Source organism: Pelodiscus sinensis, chromosome 33 (assembly GCF_049634645.1).
Source record: "Pelodiscus sinensis isolate JC-2024 chromosome 33, ASM4963464v1, whole genome shotgun sequence".
Classification (NCBI taxonomy): Eukaryota; Metazoa; Chordata; order Testudines; family Trionychidae; genus Pelodiscus; species Pelodiscus sinensis.
Genome location: NC_134743.1, coordinates 7,683,795 through 7,696,065, shown reverse-complemented (window position 1 = coordinate 7,696,065; position 12,271 = coordinate 7,683,795). Strand labels below are relative to the sequence as shown.

Here is a 12,271-nt window from a genome sequence, read left to right as displayed (position 1 = left end):
TTACGCGAACGTAGGTTGTAAGGTATTGCAGGCTGTTCCTCTACGTCTTCTTCTGGAGTCAAAATTGACTCTGCATGGTCCTGAGGTGATGATTGGTCCGCTGGGGATGGTGCCTTCTTACACTGCGAAGCCTGTATCCATGCTGCGATGCCGGATAACTTAACAGCCGTCTGGGCAGTGAGCAGCACCTGATGCAGGCCCTTCCACCGGGGTTCCATGGCGTGTTTTCGTTGGTGGTGTCGTACGTAGACCCAATCACCTGTCTCGAGAGTGTGGCAGGCATCCGAGGTGGGTTCCGTCGGCCAGGCGGCTCGAACCTGTGAATGGAAGTGACTTACAGCTTGCATTAGTCCCTTGCAGTACTGAAGGAGTGTACTGTGAGTCAAGTTCAAGTCTGAGACTGGAGTAATGGTAGCCATTGTTCACATAAACAATTTCAAAAGGACTTAGTTTATGTCTTTGGGATGGTAGGGACAGTGCAGCAGGTGTGTGACATGTAACACACGATCCAGGTGCTGAACAAGTTGTTCAGTAAAACGTGTACCCCGGTCACTGGACAGAGTGGCAGGAGTTTCTTTGGCAGGCATAATATGATTTAACAAACATTTGGCAACAGACAGCGAATCAGCTTTGCAACAAGGAAAGACTTCAATCCAACCCGAAAATAAGCATACCATAACCCAAATAAATTCATATAGTTGACACACAGGCATTTGTACAAAATCAAGCTGCCAATGCAAGAACAGTGCTTGGGGCAGGCCCCAGAACCCTTGAGCTACCTTTACAGGTTTGCCAACATTGTAGCTTTGGCAAGTGGTACAGGCGGCACAGTGGTGAGCTGCAAAAGAGCTGAAATGGGGGGCCCACCATTCTGCCTTAGTTACAGCAGAGATCATACCCTCCTTTCCGACATGCGAAACGCCGTGTAGCAGGGCGGCCAGAGCTGGGTAGAGCGAAAAGGGGGCCACAAAGGCACCAATAAGGGGGCGCCAAAGGGAATCAGGGTGTAGAGAGCAACCCTGGGCGACCCAGGAGTCTTTTTCTGTTTCTGAGGCAGAGTCTTGGAGCAGGGTGACTTTAGAAAGGGACTGCGGTGGTACAGAAACAGAAAGGGAACCGAGAAACGCACCTGGGGAAGGTTCTATGGCAGCATTACCCTTAGCAACATCAGTATCTGCTGTGGAGTGACCAGGGCACTTAACAATAGCTAATGCAGATGGGAGTGCATACAGGAGAGCAGCAATGTAGGGGCCATTCTTGATAGGGGTACCAGCAGAGGTAAGGAAACCCCGAGCTTGCCAGAGGGTGCTGTCAGCCGACGGTCAGGGCAGTGTGTGTGGGTATGTCTCTTAAGTCTTTAACTGCTAAGACACGAAGTCTCGTCGCAGCGGGCAGCCTAGAAGGCTGAAAGGAGCCCTGAGTGTTTAACGTCCGTGACTTTACTGCTAGGACCAAGGTCCCGTCGCAGAGGGTAGCCAAACAGGCTAACAGACGCCTCAGTGTGTAGGAAGAGCTTATTACACTTTAGATTTTAACTGCTAGAACACAAAAGTTCTTTCGCAGCGGGCAGCCTGGGAAAGGCTGGAAAGGTGCCCCAACGGATCTTGTCACCTGGGAGTGACACAGATCCAAACGCCTAAGCTCTCCCTATGTCTGTCCCTTTATGACTGGCTGAAGTTCTTTTAAATTGTGCTTGGTTCTATCACAGCAACTGAAGGAGTCAGGTTAAAAACTTAAACAGTTACAGGTTTATTAAAGGAACTTATAAATCATATGGTTACAATGGCTATTGCTCTATTTCTTAATTATTAGCAAAATATAGATCTTAAAATGGTTACAGGAAAAAGGTAAAGATAGGAAAATAATGGTACTAAGTGACAGCTTAATCTTTAAAGAGCTCTAACACTATGTATATATACTTAAACAAAGGACCACATCTAGGTACAATTTTTACCCCCTTCTGTGCCTCTCGACTCCAGCGTGTCAGGCCAGGGCCGGTCTCTCAATTCCTCGGAAAGACGAATACGAGGTGGGCGTCCCCTCTGGAACCTCGGGAGGTCAAACACCAAACCCGACCAGCAGATAGATGGTAGATTGACACACAAAGCAAATGTGCTGCTGGGCTCATCTTTATACCCCTGGGGGCCCGTATTCTCTTTCTTATCTTCAGAGGCCAAATTTTACTGGTCTATTTTGTGGTGCCAGTTCTTACAAGCAGGTTACAAGTTAATTTACACTTGTAAGAGAGGAAGATAACTAAATTAGGACTGCCGGATGTTCTGTTGGGCGGGAGATTCCTTCCCCCGTGGACGGGTATGTGTTCGTATCAATATGGGTTTCAGTCAAGGGCACAATGTACAGCCTCTTGGTCAACAATTAGTTCGACCACCCTCCTATCTCTGCTTACAGTTGGTCACGGTCACTGAGCCAGCATATCTAAACCTCCTGCTCCAAGGTTTTCAAAGAATATGCTGTTTTCCAGCTCTTATGTGCCCTGCATGGTTTTAAGCAGACAAAGATGGATGTTAAAATGGGGCTTTATGTCTGGCTACATTCCACCCCCTGATACGACACACTACGTCCCAGGATACAAGATGGCGGTGATACCAGCACCTTTTGCCCACCTTGGGGGAATCTAAAAATGCCTGATGGTCTGATTAAGGGGTTCATAATCGAGGAATTGGCTGGGATCTTTTCCAAGTGCTGCATATCGAATGTGCACAGAAGAGATAGCTACATTAACTAGGCATTTCACAATACACAAGGTTATACAAAAAATGATTATAACAATTACAATAGTTAAAACAGTGATTAGAATGGAATGCAGGAAAGGAGTTAGGGAAAGTCCTAAATGTTGGGCTAACCAATTTAGCCATGAGATTTCCCCATCTTTAGCTACAGCATGTAGTATTTTAACTGCATCTTTTATAGCAGATACATCTTGTTCAATCTGCCCTGAGTGGTTCACATAGAAACAACAAGACTGATTAATCACAGCACATACTCCTCCTTGTTGGGCTAAAATTGCATCTAAAGCTATTCTATTTTGTAGGGCAAAACGGGCCACTGATTGGATCTGCTCATTGAGTAGGCCCAAAGCATCTGCAGTCTGGTTAAAAGCTATTTCTAGTTGCCCTGACACATTTACTATGGCTTGTTCAAGTTCAGCTACTCCAAGCCAGGGCAAGAATGCACGGGTAAATCGATGGAAACCTGTGGGACGTCTCACAAGAGGGTTAATAGTAAATTTCCTCTTGTATCGGTGCAAGAAGCTTCCAAGGTTTGTGATACCTGGAGCTGTAATGTGTGGGTGTACCGTTAATCCTCCAGGCACAGCATGTCCTAGAGAGCACCGTCCTATCCAGCCTACTGGCAGGTATTTGTAGGCCTTAGTCCCACAAATGAAAAATAGTCTAGGCTCTTTGTTAAGGATAGGGGAATATGGCCCCTTGTACCATCCCTTTCCTGTGTGTCTCTCCTTTGGGGCATGGTACGCAGCACAATAACTGCTATTAGTGACAGAGCACTGAAGAGCGAATAACAGATCTTGTAGGATCTGGTCTGGTGGCAAGAGGTCTGCCTTAGCACACTGGTCAGGCAGCAGGCTACTGCCATTTACCAGTGTAGGGTTGTAAATGTATCCAGTGCTAGGGACTATAAAAAGAGAATTATTGTACCATGCACTGCTTTCCTGGTACTGGCTGAAATTCAAGGGGATAATGGCAGCATTGCTAATGCCAAACAGGAGTCTGTGACCAAGGGAGACATTAATAACATTTCCCCAGCAATTAAGTGTTCCCTCGTGTGTGTCCTGGTCTGAATAAACATCTCAGGCTCCTAGTTTCTTATTGAAAGTGGCAATGTGGGTACACTGGTGGTCCTCAAAGCTACCTAGCTGAGGTCCACTGCCTTCCTTACTTTCAAAACAAATGGGGTACATTTCCTTAGAGTTTCCAGTTACATATTCTACTGGGTTACTCCATACCGTTCGTCGCCATGTCCAGTGCCACTCCTTTAACCTCCCCCCAGAGTCATTTTGAGGACTGCGGTAGTCGCTGTCATCGAACCACACCGGTCCCCATCGGAAGATGTCGCTCTTGTTCCACCAGTCATTTGGGCTGAGAGGGACAAACTCAATTTCCAGTCCAGTAGAGGAATCTAATAGGGTGCACATCCAGCAATCTGTGGCAGCAGCAGCAGAAGCAATGGTTTGAATAGCACCTTTGAGTGGATGTTCTGGTACAGCAGTAGCAGTTGGGATGAAAAGGAGACCCATGGCAAGTGGGAGTGCCACGTCTCGTTTCAATAGTCTATAGCTGATGGTGATTGCAAACATCACGACAGCAAGCAGTATATATATACACAGTTCATAGTGGCTTTCTGATTCTAAACAGGCATTGGGAAGGATGCATCCGACTGGAGCACTGTTCGGGGCCATTGCCTCAGTTTCCTGTAATAAAACATAAGGTCAGCCGGTCTTGGATGCAATCCAAGCCTCAGTAATTGTTATTGGTGTTAGCCCAGCGTCTGCAGTGGTCCAGACTCCTTTTCCCTTATAGGAGTGCAGCACGCGGGTTTGTGTTCCCAAACTGGGGTGTTTAATTACCACTGTATCTCCAGGTGCATATTTGGAATCTTTAAGTGGTACAGTGGGGTTAGGAGAGATTCTCCCTGTAGGGAAAAATCCTTTGCTGATTGGACTGCCCGTAGGAGTCTGTCGATTATTTAATCTTTGCACCACAGTATCTAATCTGTTTCTTCATTTGCCATCTGTGGGCTTCAAGTGGGCTTTCAGCAGTCCATTCCAGCGTTCGACCATGCCATTAGACTGAGGTCGGTACGGAAGGTGAAAGGTCCATTGGACTCCGTTGCGGAGGGCCCACTCATTCACCAGTTTGTTTTTAAAATGTGAGCCATTGTCAGATTGGATTTCTTGGGGTATTGGGACAAGGGCTATTAAGCGGTTTAGTCCCATGACTGTAGATAGTCTTGTTGCCACTCGAGTCGGGTAAGCAAACCTAATTCCTGAAACAACTTCTACTCCAGTTAAAACATATTTCCACCTTTGCTTACTGGTGGGCAATGGACTAATATAATCTACTTGCCAGGTTGCCCATAGCACTTTCCCATCTCTTAGCCTGGCAAACCGTTGTCCTTCTGATATATGTTTTCTGAATTCAGCACAGAGGGTGCAAGCTCGTACCAGATCCCTGGCTTGTTGGTGAGTGATAGGCCACCCCCTGGCATGTGCCTGTCGCACCAGCTCATCACTTCCTGTGTGTCCCAAGGTTTCATGCAGCCAAGTATACAGGCGTTCCCAATCCACCTGGGTAGTGAAAATCTGTGCTGCTGCATCTGCTAAATTATTTAGCTGTACAGCCGGGGTGTTATTCTTTTGGTGAGCTGGCACATGACCTATGCTTAAGGCATGTTGGGTTGCATGCTGGTATATCCATTTCTAATATTCTAGTCCTTAAACAGGTCTTCTCCTTATTTCCCAGTTATTATTCTTCCAATTAGTTATCCACTGGGTGGCTCTAGCCCATACAGCATAGGAGTCAGTATAAATGGTCTTAGCGCCGGCCTCACAAGCTAGTTTGATTGCTGCCAGCTCTGCAAGCTGAGCTGATCCTTCTATGTTTACAGTCAGGGGTGCAGCAGATGTGTCTACTGAGACTGCTGCAGCCTTCCCTATCCATTTCCTTTTTACTAGTTTGGCACTGCCATCTGTAAACCATACTCCTTCAGGTTGTAATGGGTTAAATGGAGCTGCATCCTTAATAGGAGATGGCTGTGGGGGCAGGTGGTACTCTTCAGGCATTCCCACCTTCCACATGGATTCTTTAATCATGGTGGGGTTTTGTGCAGTGTCCGCCCCACCCACCCTGTGGTGTAAATAGAGTGCCCATCTCTGAACAGTCATTTTCTGGGCTATTCCCGGTGGCAACTCCTTTCCCTCCAATATGGGCTTAATGATTGGGAGAGGAGTGTGAAGTGTTATGGCTTGAGCTTGGGTTAGCTCCTCTGTTTCCTTTAGTGCTGTGTAGGCTGCCAGAAGCACTTTTTCATAAGGCGTGTAATTTGACTGTGACCCCTGCCATGACTTTGAGCCAAACTGTATGGGGCGGCGGGGTACAGCTTCTCCTTCTTGCCACAGAGCATAAGACATCTCTGTGTTTCCTACAGTAAGGTACAAGTGAAATGGGGCATTAGGGTGAATGGGACCCATAGACTGATAAGTATGTATCTCGTTTATCAGCTGTCTCAGGGCTTCTTCATGGATGGGGGCCCATTCCCATTTAGCATGCTTTTTGAGCAAATTATACAGTGGTCGGGCTATGACCGCAAAGCCAGGTACATGTTTTCTCCAAAACCCTAAAACTCCAAGCAATTGTCTTAATTGTGCCTTATCCTCAGGGGATGGTGCCTGGCTAAGTTCCTGTACTGTCTCATTTGGCACCATCCTGCGGCTTCCCATCTAGACAGTGCCTAGGAATTTTACCTCATGAGAGGGGCCTTGGCATTTGTCCGGTGGTAAATCTAAACCAAGACTCTTTAATGCTGCTTTTACTCGATTCATAGCCTCTTGGACTTCTTCACAAGTGTCTCTCCCTATAAGAATGTCATCTATATACTGCAAAGTTTGGACACTGGGTGGCAAGGTCAGGCCATCTAAAACCTTTGCCAGTGCCTCATGGCAAATTGTAGGTGAATGTTTATAGCCCTGTGGCATGCGTGTAAAGGTATATTGGACTCCTTTCCAGGTAAAAGCAAATTTTTCCTGATCTGCAGGTTGCAGGGGAACCATGAAAAACATATCCTTTACATCTAGTACAGCCAGCCATTGCTTATTCCAAGTTTGTATGCTATTTACAATGTCAACCATGTTAGGGACTGCAGTTGTTAAAGATCCTGTGTTACTGTTTAATCTCCGGTAATCTATGGTGAGTCTCCATTTTCCGTTTGGTTTCTTTACTGGCCATACTGGCGAGTTATACGGGGAGTAGGTGCGAATTAAAATTCCCCGTTTTTCTAAATCTTTAATTAGTTCAGAGACCGGAGCCATAGCTTCAGCTGGAATGCTGTACTGTTTCATGTTCGTTACAGTGGAAGGCGGGAGAGCGGGGGCTTGAGCCAGCAAATTAATCTCATAGAGAGGAGTGTCTCTATCATCTAAGATAGTCACGCGTGGCTTGAAGCCAGCTCCAAAGACCCATCTTTCTCCATTAATCATTCCTTCCCTTCCTCTTAAGATGTCCATGCCAAGTATATTGGCATTTCCAAGGACTATCTCATGCTTCCGAGGCTGTCTGTGCGGTTTCAGGGGAATGTCTAATTTTACTTTAACTAAGGGGTAAGTTGTAACAATGCCATTTACTCCAGTAACTAATATTTGTTTTCGGCCAGAAGGTGGTGGACAATGAAAGTCTTCCTGCTTAATCATGGATATTTGAGCTCCAGTATCTACTAGAAAAGATACGGTGTATTTATCATTTACAATTATTTGGATCCGGGGGTCGTTGTTAGGATCCTCCTCCCCTTTGAGCTCGTTTATGTGGAGGGGAGGCTGACCCCCGCCATCTAGTTTCCCTGATCAAAACTAACAGGGGGAGACGGCAGCTCTTGTAACTGCTGCCGCAGTGGCGTGTAAAGGGTGTCCGTGCTAGGCGGAGCACTAGAAATTACATCCTCCTTCTCTTTGTTAGCTTTCCTAAAGGTAGTTAGGAGCTTTAATCTTTCAGTTGGCAATCCGTGAATTATATCTCTGGGGTAGCCTAAAGCCAAACACTGCTTCTAGAGTTTATTCCGGAGCTCCTTCTCTTCCGGGGTTATTTCACGCTTGGGCTTAGAGCCCTCTGATTTACCTTGGGGATTTCTTCTCAGGTTTCGCACCTTGGCTTTAGCCGGCGGTGATTCATTTCCCCCAAACTCCCGGAAATACCGTACCATGGCTGTTAATAGGCTCTCATAATTATCCTCAGGATGATTCTGAGCAATGTCCCGAAGTTTCAGGGAGATAGCCTTATGGGCACCGGGTGCTCCCTTCATAAGTGGCCTGAGCTCATCTAGTTGAATTGCTTGTTCCCATGGGCTTCCTTCCTCCCCTTCTAAACGGGGGTTAACCTGGTTTAACAGGGTGATGGTAGCTGCTATTTGCAGGGCTCGTTTAACTTCATCTATATTTGTCCATGGGCTAATAGTAGGTTCACCTCGGTCTGCCCGATGGATCCTTGCAGCCCACCTACAGGCTAGGGTCCAAAGGGTCTTTGGGCTCTCATCCTCTGGGAGGCTAAGAAATACTCCAGCACCCAGGTTAAGCCTACTACACTCCAGAGCGGATAAAGGTGTAAGACCAGCTCTAGTATCCCATATGCGAATTAACCAATCTATTATTCTTTCCTGGGGCTTTTTGGCAAAGTCTTCCTGTATTTCCCGTAATTCTGTGGGCCTATAGGACCGTGTAGTAACTTGGGTTGAGGATTTCTTTCTCTCTTCTGTCCTTCTAGTAGCTCTGCCTCTAGTTCTCCTGCTTCTTTGTGAGGGGCCATCCTCATCACTATCTGATTTCTCATTGCCTGATATTCGGTAAGTGATAACTGGTCTCATCTGGGCTGGGGGTACCGCCACCCGTTTGTCAGGTGAGTGGGAAGCTAAATCATCATTGTCAGAATTCCAAATGTCCCCATCCCAATCATCTGGGTCCAACTACAGAGCAGTTTCCACTTTGGCTCTATTAATGCTCCGTGGTTTAGTTTCTAATTTCTCTCTGCGTTCAATTCCTTCCTTTTCTAACATTGGGAGAAGTCGCCCCTGTAAGTGCTCATTATCTTTAGTTAATGTTCGCACCCGAGTATCTAAGTTCTGGCATTGCTTTTGGAGTTCGTCCTTCTCTTTCTGTACTCTGATAAGCTCTGTTTCTAAATTCCAGTAGCCTGTGCAAGCTGCTTGTAAGGCACCCTTTAATAGCCAGATGCAAGCGCTTTTCCCTTTTCCCTTCCTCATTTTGCAGGCGGTTCGCCAGTTACAGAACTCCTGCCAAATTTCCTTTGACTGTCCCCAATCTTTCTCTAACATCTCTTTATCCCACTTAGGGTTGCCCCATCCCTCTCGGGCAAACTCTTTCTCTATACAACTAAAATCCATGTCAATCGTGACTGGCTTCATGCTGCTGTATTTGAACTAATAGCACAATCCTGCCGACTACGCCAATTCTGTCAGCCGACGGTCAGGGCAGTGTGTGTGGGTATGTCTCTTAAGTCTTTAACTGCTAAGACACGAAGTCTCGTCGCAGCGGGCAGCCTAGAAGGCTGAAAGGAGCCCTGAGTGTTTAACGTCCGTGACTTTACTGCTAGGACCAAGGTCCCGTCGCAGAGGGTAGCCAAACAGGCTAACAGACGCCCCAGTGTGTAGGAAGAGCTTATTACACTTTAGATTTTAACTGCTAGAACACAAAAGTTCTTTCGCAGCGGGCAGCCTGGGAAAGGCTGGAAAGGTGCCCCAACGGATCTTGTCACCTGGGAGTGACACAGATCCAAACGCCCAAGCTCTCCCTATGTCTGTCCCTTTATGACCGGCTGAAGTTCTTTTAAATTGTGCTTGGTTCTATCACAGCAACTGAAGGAGTCAGGTTAAAAACTTAAACAGTTACAGGTTTATTAAAGGAACTTATAAATCATATGGTTACAATGGCTATTGCTCTATTTCTTAATTATTAGCAAAATATAGATCTTAAAATGGTTACAGGAAAAAGGTAAAGATAGGAAAATAATGGTACTAAGTGACAGCTTAATCTTTAAAGAGCTCTAACACTATGTATATATACTTAAACAAAGGACCACATCTAGGTACAATTTTTACCCCCTTCTGTGCCTCTCGACTCCAGCGTGTCAGGCCAGGGCCGGTCTCTCAATTCCTCGGAAAGACGAATACGAGGTGGGCGTCCCCTCTGGAACCTCGGGAGGTCAAACACCAAACCCGACCAGCAGATAGATGGTAGATTGACACACAAAGCAAATGTGCTGCTGGGCTCATCTTTATACCCCTGGGGGCCCGTATTCTCTTTCTTATCTTCAGAGGCCAAATTTTACTGGTCTATTTTGTGGTGCCAGTTCTTACAAGCAGGTTACAAGTTAATTTACACTTGTAAGAGAGGAAGATAACTAAATTAGGACTGCCGGATGTTCTGTTGGGCGGGAGATTCCTTCCCCCGTGGACGGGTATGTGTTCGTATCAATATAGGTTTCAGTCAAGGGCACAATGTACAGCCTCTTGGTCAACAATTAGTTCGACCACCCTCCTATCTCTGCTTACAGTTGGTCACGGTCACTGAGCCAGCATATCTAAACCTCCTGCTCCAAGGTTTTCAAAGAATATGCTGTTTTCCAGCTCTTATGTGCCCTGCATGGTTTTAAGCAGACAGAGATGGATGTTAAAATGGGGCTTTATGTCTGGCTACAGGTGCCAAAGTCATGTACAACCCCAAAAGCATATCGAGAATCAGTATAAATGGTGGCGGAGCGTCCCTCAGTCAGAAAGCAAGCGCGGGTTAGGGCAACTAGTTCAGCGACTTGTGCTGAGGTCACAGAAGGTAAAGGCGCAGCTCCTAGGGTTTCAGAGAGTGATACCACTAAAGCAGGAACCTTCAGTGAATAACACAAGGTCGGAGTTAGAGAGAGGGACATCAGAAAGGTCGGGGCATGAGACGGTGACAGCAGAGACACTTGCAAGGCAGTCGTGGGGTTCACCGTCAATAGACAGAGGAAGGAGAGTGGCAGGGTTCAACTGAGAACAGCACTTTATGGTGATATGCGAAGCCGAAAGCAGTAAAAGTGAGGCGGGCAGAGGAAAGGTGAGCTGTATTACATTGTAGCAGGAGAGTATCTATAGAGTGAGGGACCATGAGAGAAACAGGAGAGCGGAGGACAAGGGACTCAGACATTTCAATTAGGCGTGCCGCGGCAGCCACAGCACGCAGACAGGGGGGTAGACCTTGGGCAACAGGATCCAAGGTGGCAGAGAAATAAGCTACTGGACGATTTTTGCCACCATGCTCCTGAGTAAGAACCCCAAGTGCACAACCAGATTGCTCGTGGCAGAAAAGGGTAAAGGCTTACAGTAGTCAGGTAACCCTAAGGTGGGGGGAGGGGGGGCAGTGAGAAGCACTAAAGAGTCAGTTTCTGAGGCAGATAATGAAGGGGAACAGAGGAGTAGATCATTTACACATTGGACCAATGTGGACCCAGAGGGGAAGACCAGGTCAACAAGGTCTTTGGCTAATGCTTGGGAAAAGTAAGACGGGCTTTCTGTGTACCCCTTGGGAAGCATACTGCTGCTCCTTGTAAGAAAAGGCAAAAAGATACTGGGACTTAGGGTGAACCGGGACAGAAAAGAAAGCAGAACACAGATCAACATCAGTAAAATGAGTTGCATCTGGCAGGATAGAAGCCAGATTAGTTGCTGGGTTAGGGATTACAGGAAAGGTGGGTACAACAATGCAGTTAATAGCTTGAAGATCCTGAACAAACCACCATGATTTACCATCAGCTTTTCGAACTGGGAGGAGGATAGGGGTGTTACAGGGGCTGGAACAGGGGACAATAATGCCTTGTTCCCACAGGGTGGATATGACCGGAGCTGAAACCTTTAAATCCCAAAAACCCGGTGCCACGACCCCTTCTCTGACCTTATCCCCATTCTTGGTACTGTTGGGATTTTGCGGTTCCCAGAGACTCAGGTGCTGGGCAGAATCAAGGGTCTTCAATTCAATTCAATTCAATTCAATTCAATTCAATACTTTATTCAATGTGCACAAAGGGAGAGCCCCTGGTACTAAAATCAGCCAGAGCCCCTCGAGCAAGGAGCCCCTCCCCTTGCTGTTTTATAGCACATGGTTACAGGTTACATAACACAAACTTCTAAACCAATCAGATTCAACCTTTCCATATATGGCTTTGTTTGTCACATGCCTGCACCTCTCCAGTCCACATGCCAAGCTCACCCCCCTCCCCTTGGCCTCCCCCAGGCTGTTGCTAGGGTGGTGAGCCACAGCATGCCTCTCCATGCATACCCTTCAGCTCCCCCATTTGGTTTTGGGGCTAAGAACAATTCTTAGACCCCACTAACACCACTTCCTTGTATTTATTAGGAGCTATAATTGACCTTATCAACACTTAATTAATTACAGTTTTGGTAACAGAATTAAACAATACATTCAACCTTTAATACATAATGGTATGTACACTAAAAGTAAGTCCCCATATCCATTGCGAAA

The 12,271-nt window shown here is 46.6% G+C and overlaps 1 pseudogene; it reads right to left on the bottom strand.

The window, feature by feature from the left end:
• Window positions 1-1,675: 1,675 nt before the first annotated feature.
• LOC142823379 (endogenous retroviral envelope protein HEMO-like) lies at window positions 1,676-10,453 on the bottom strand (annotated as a pseudogene).
• Window positions 10,454-12,271: the final 1,818 nt, after the last annotated feature.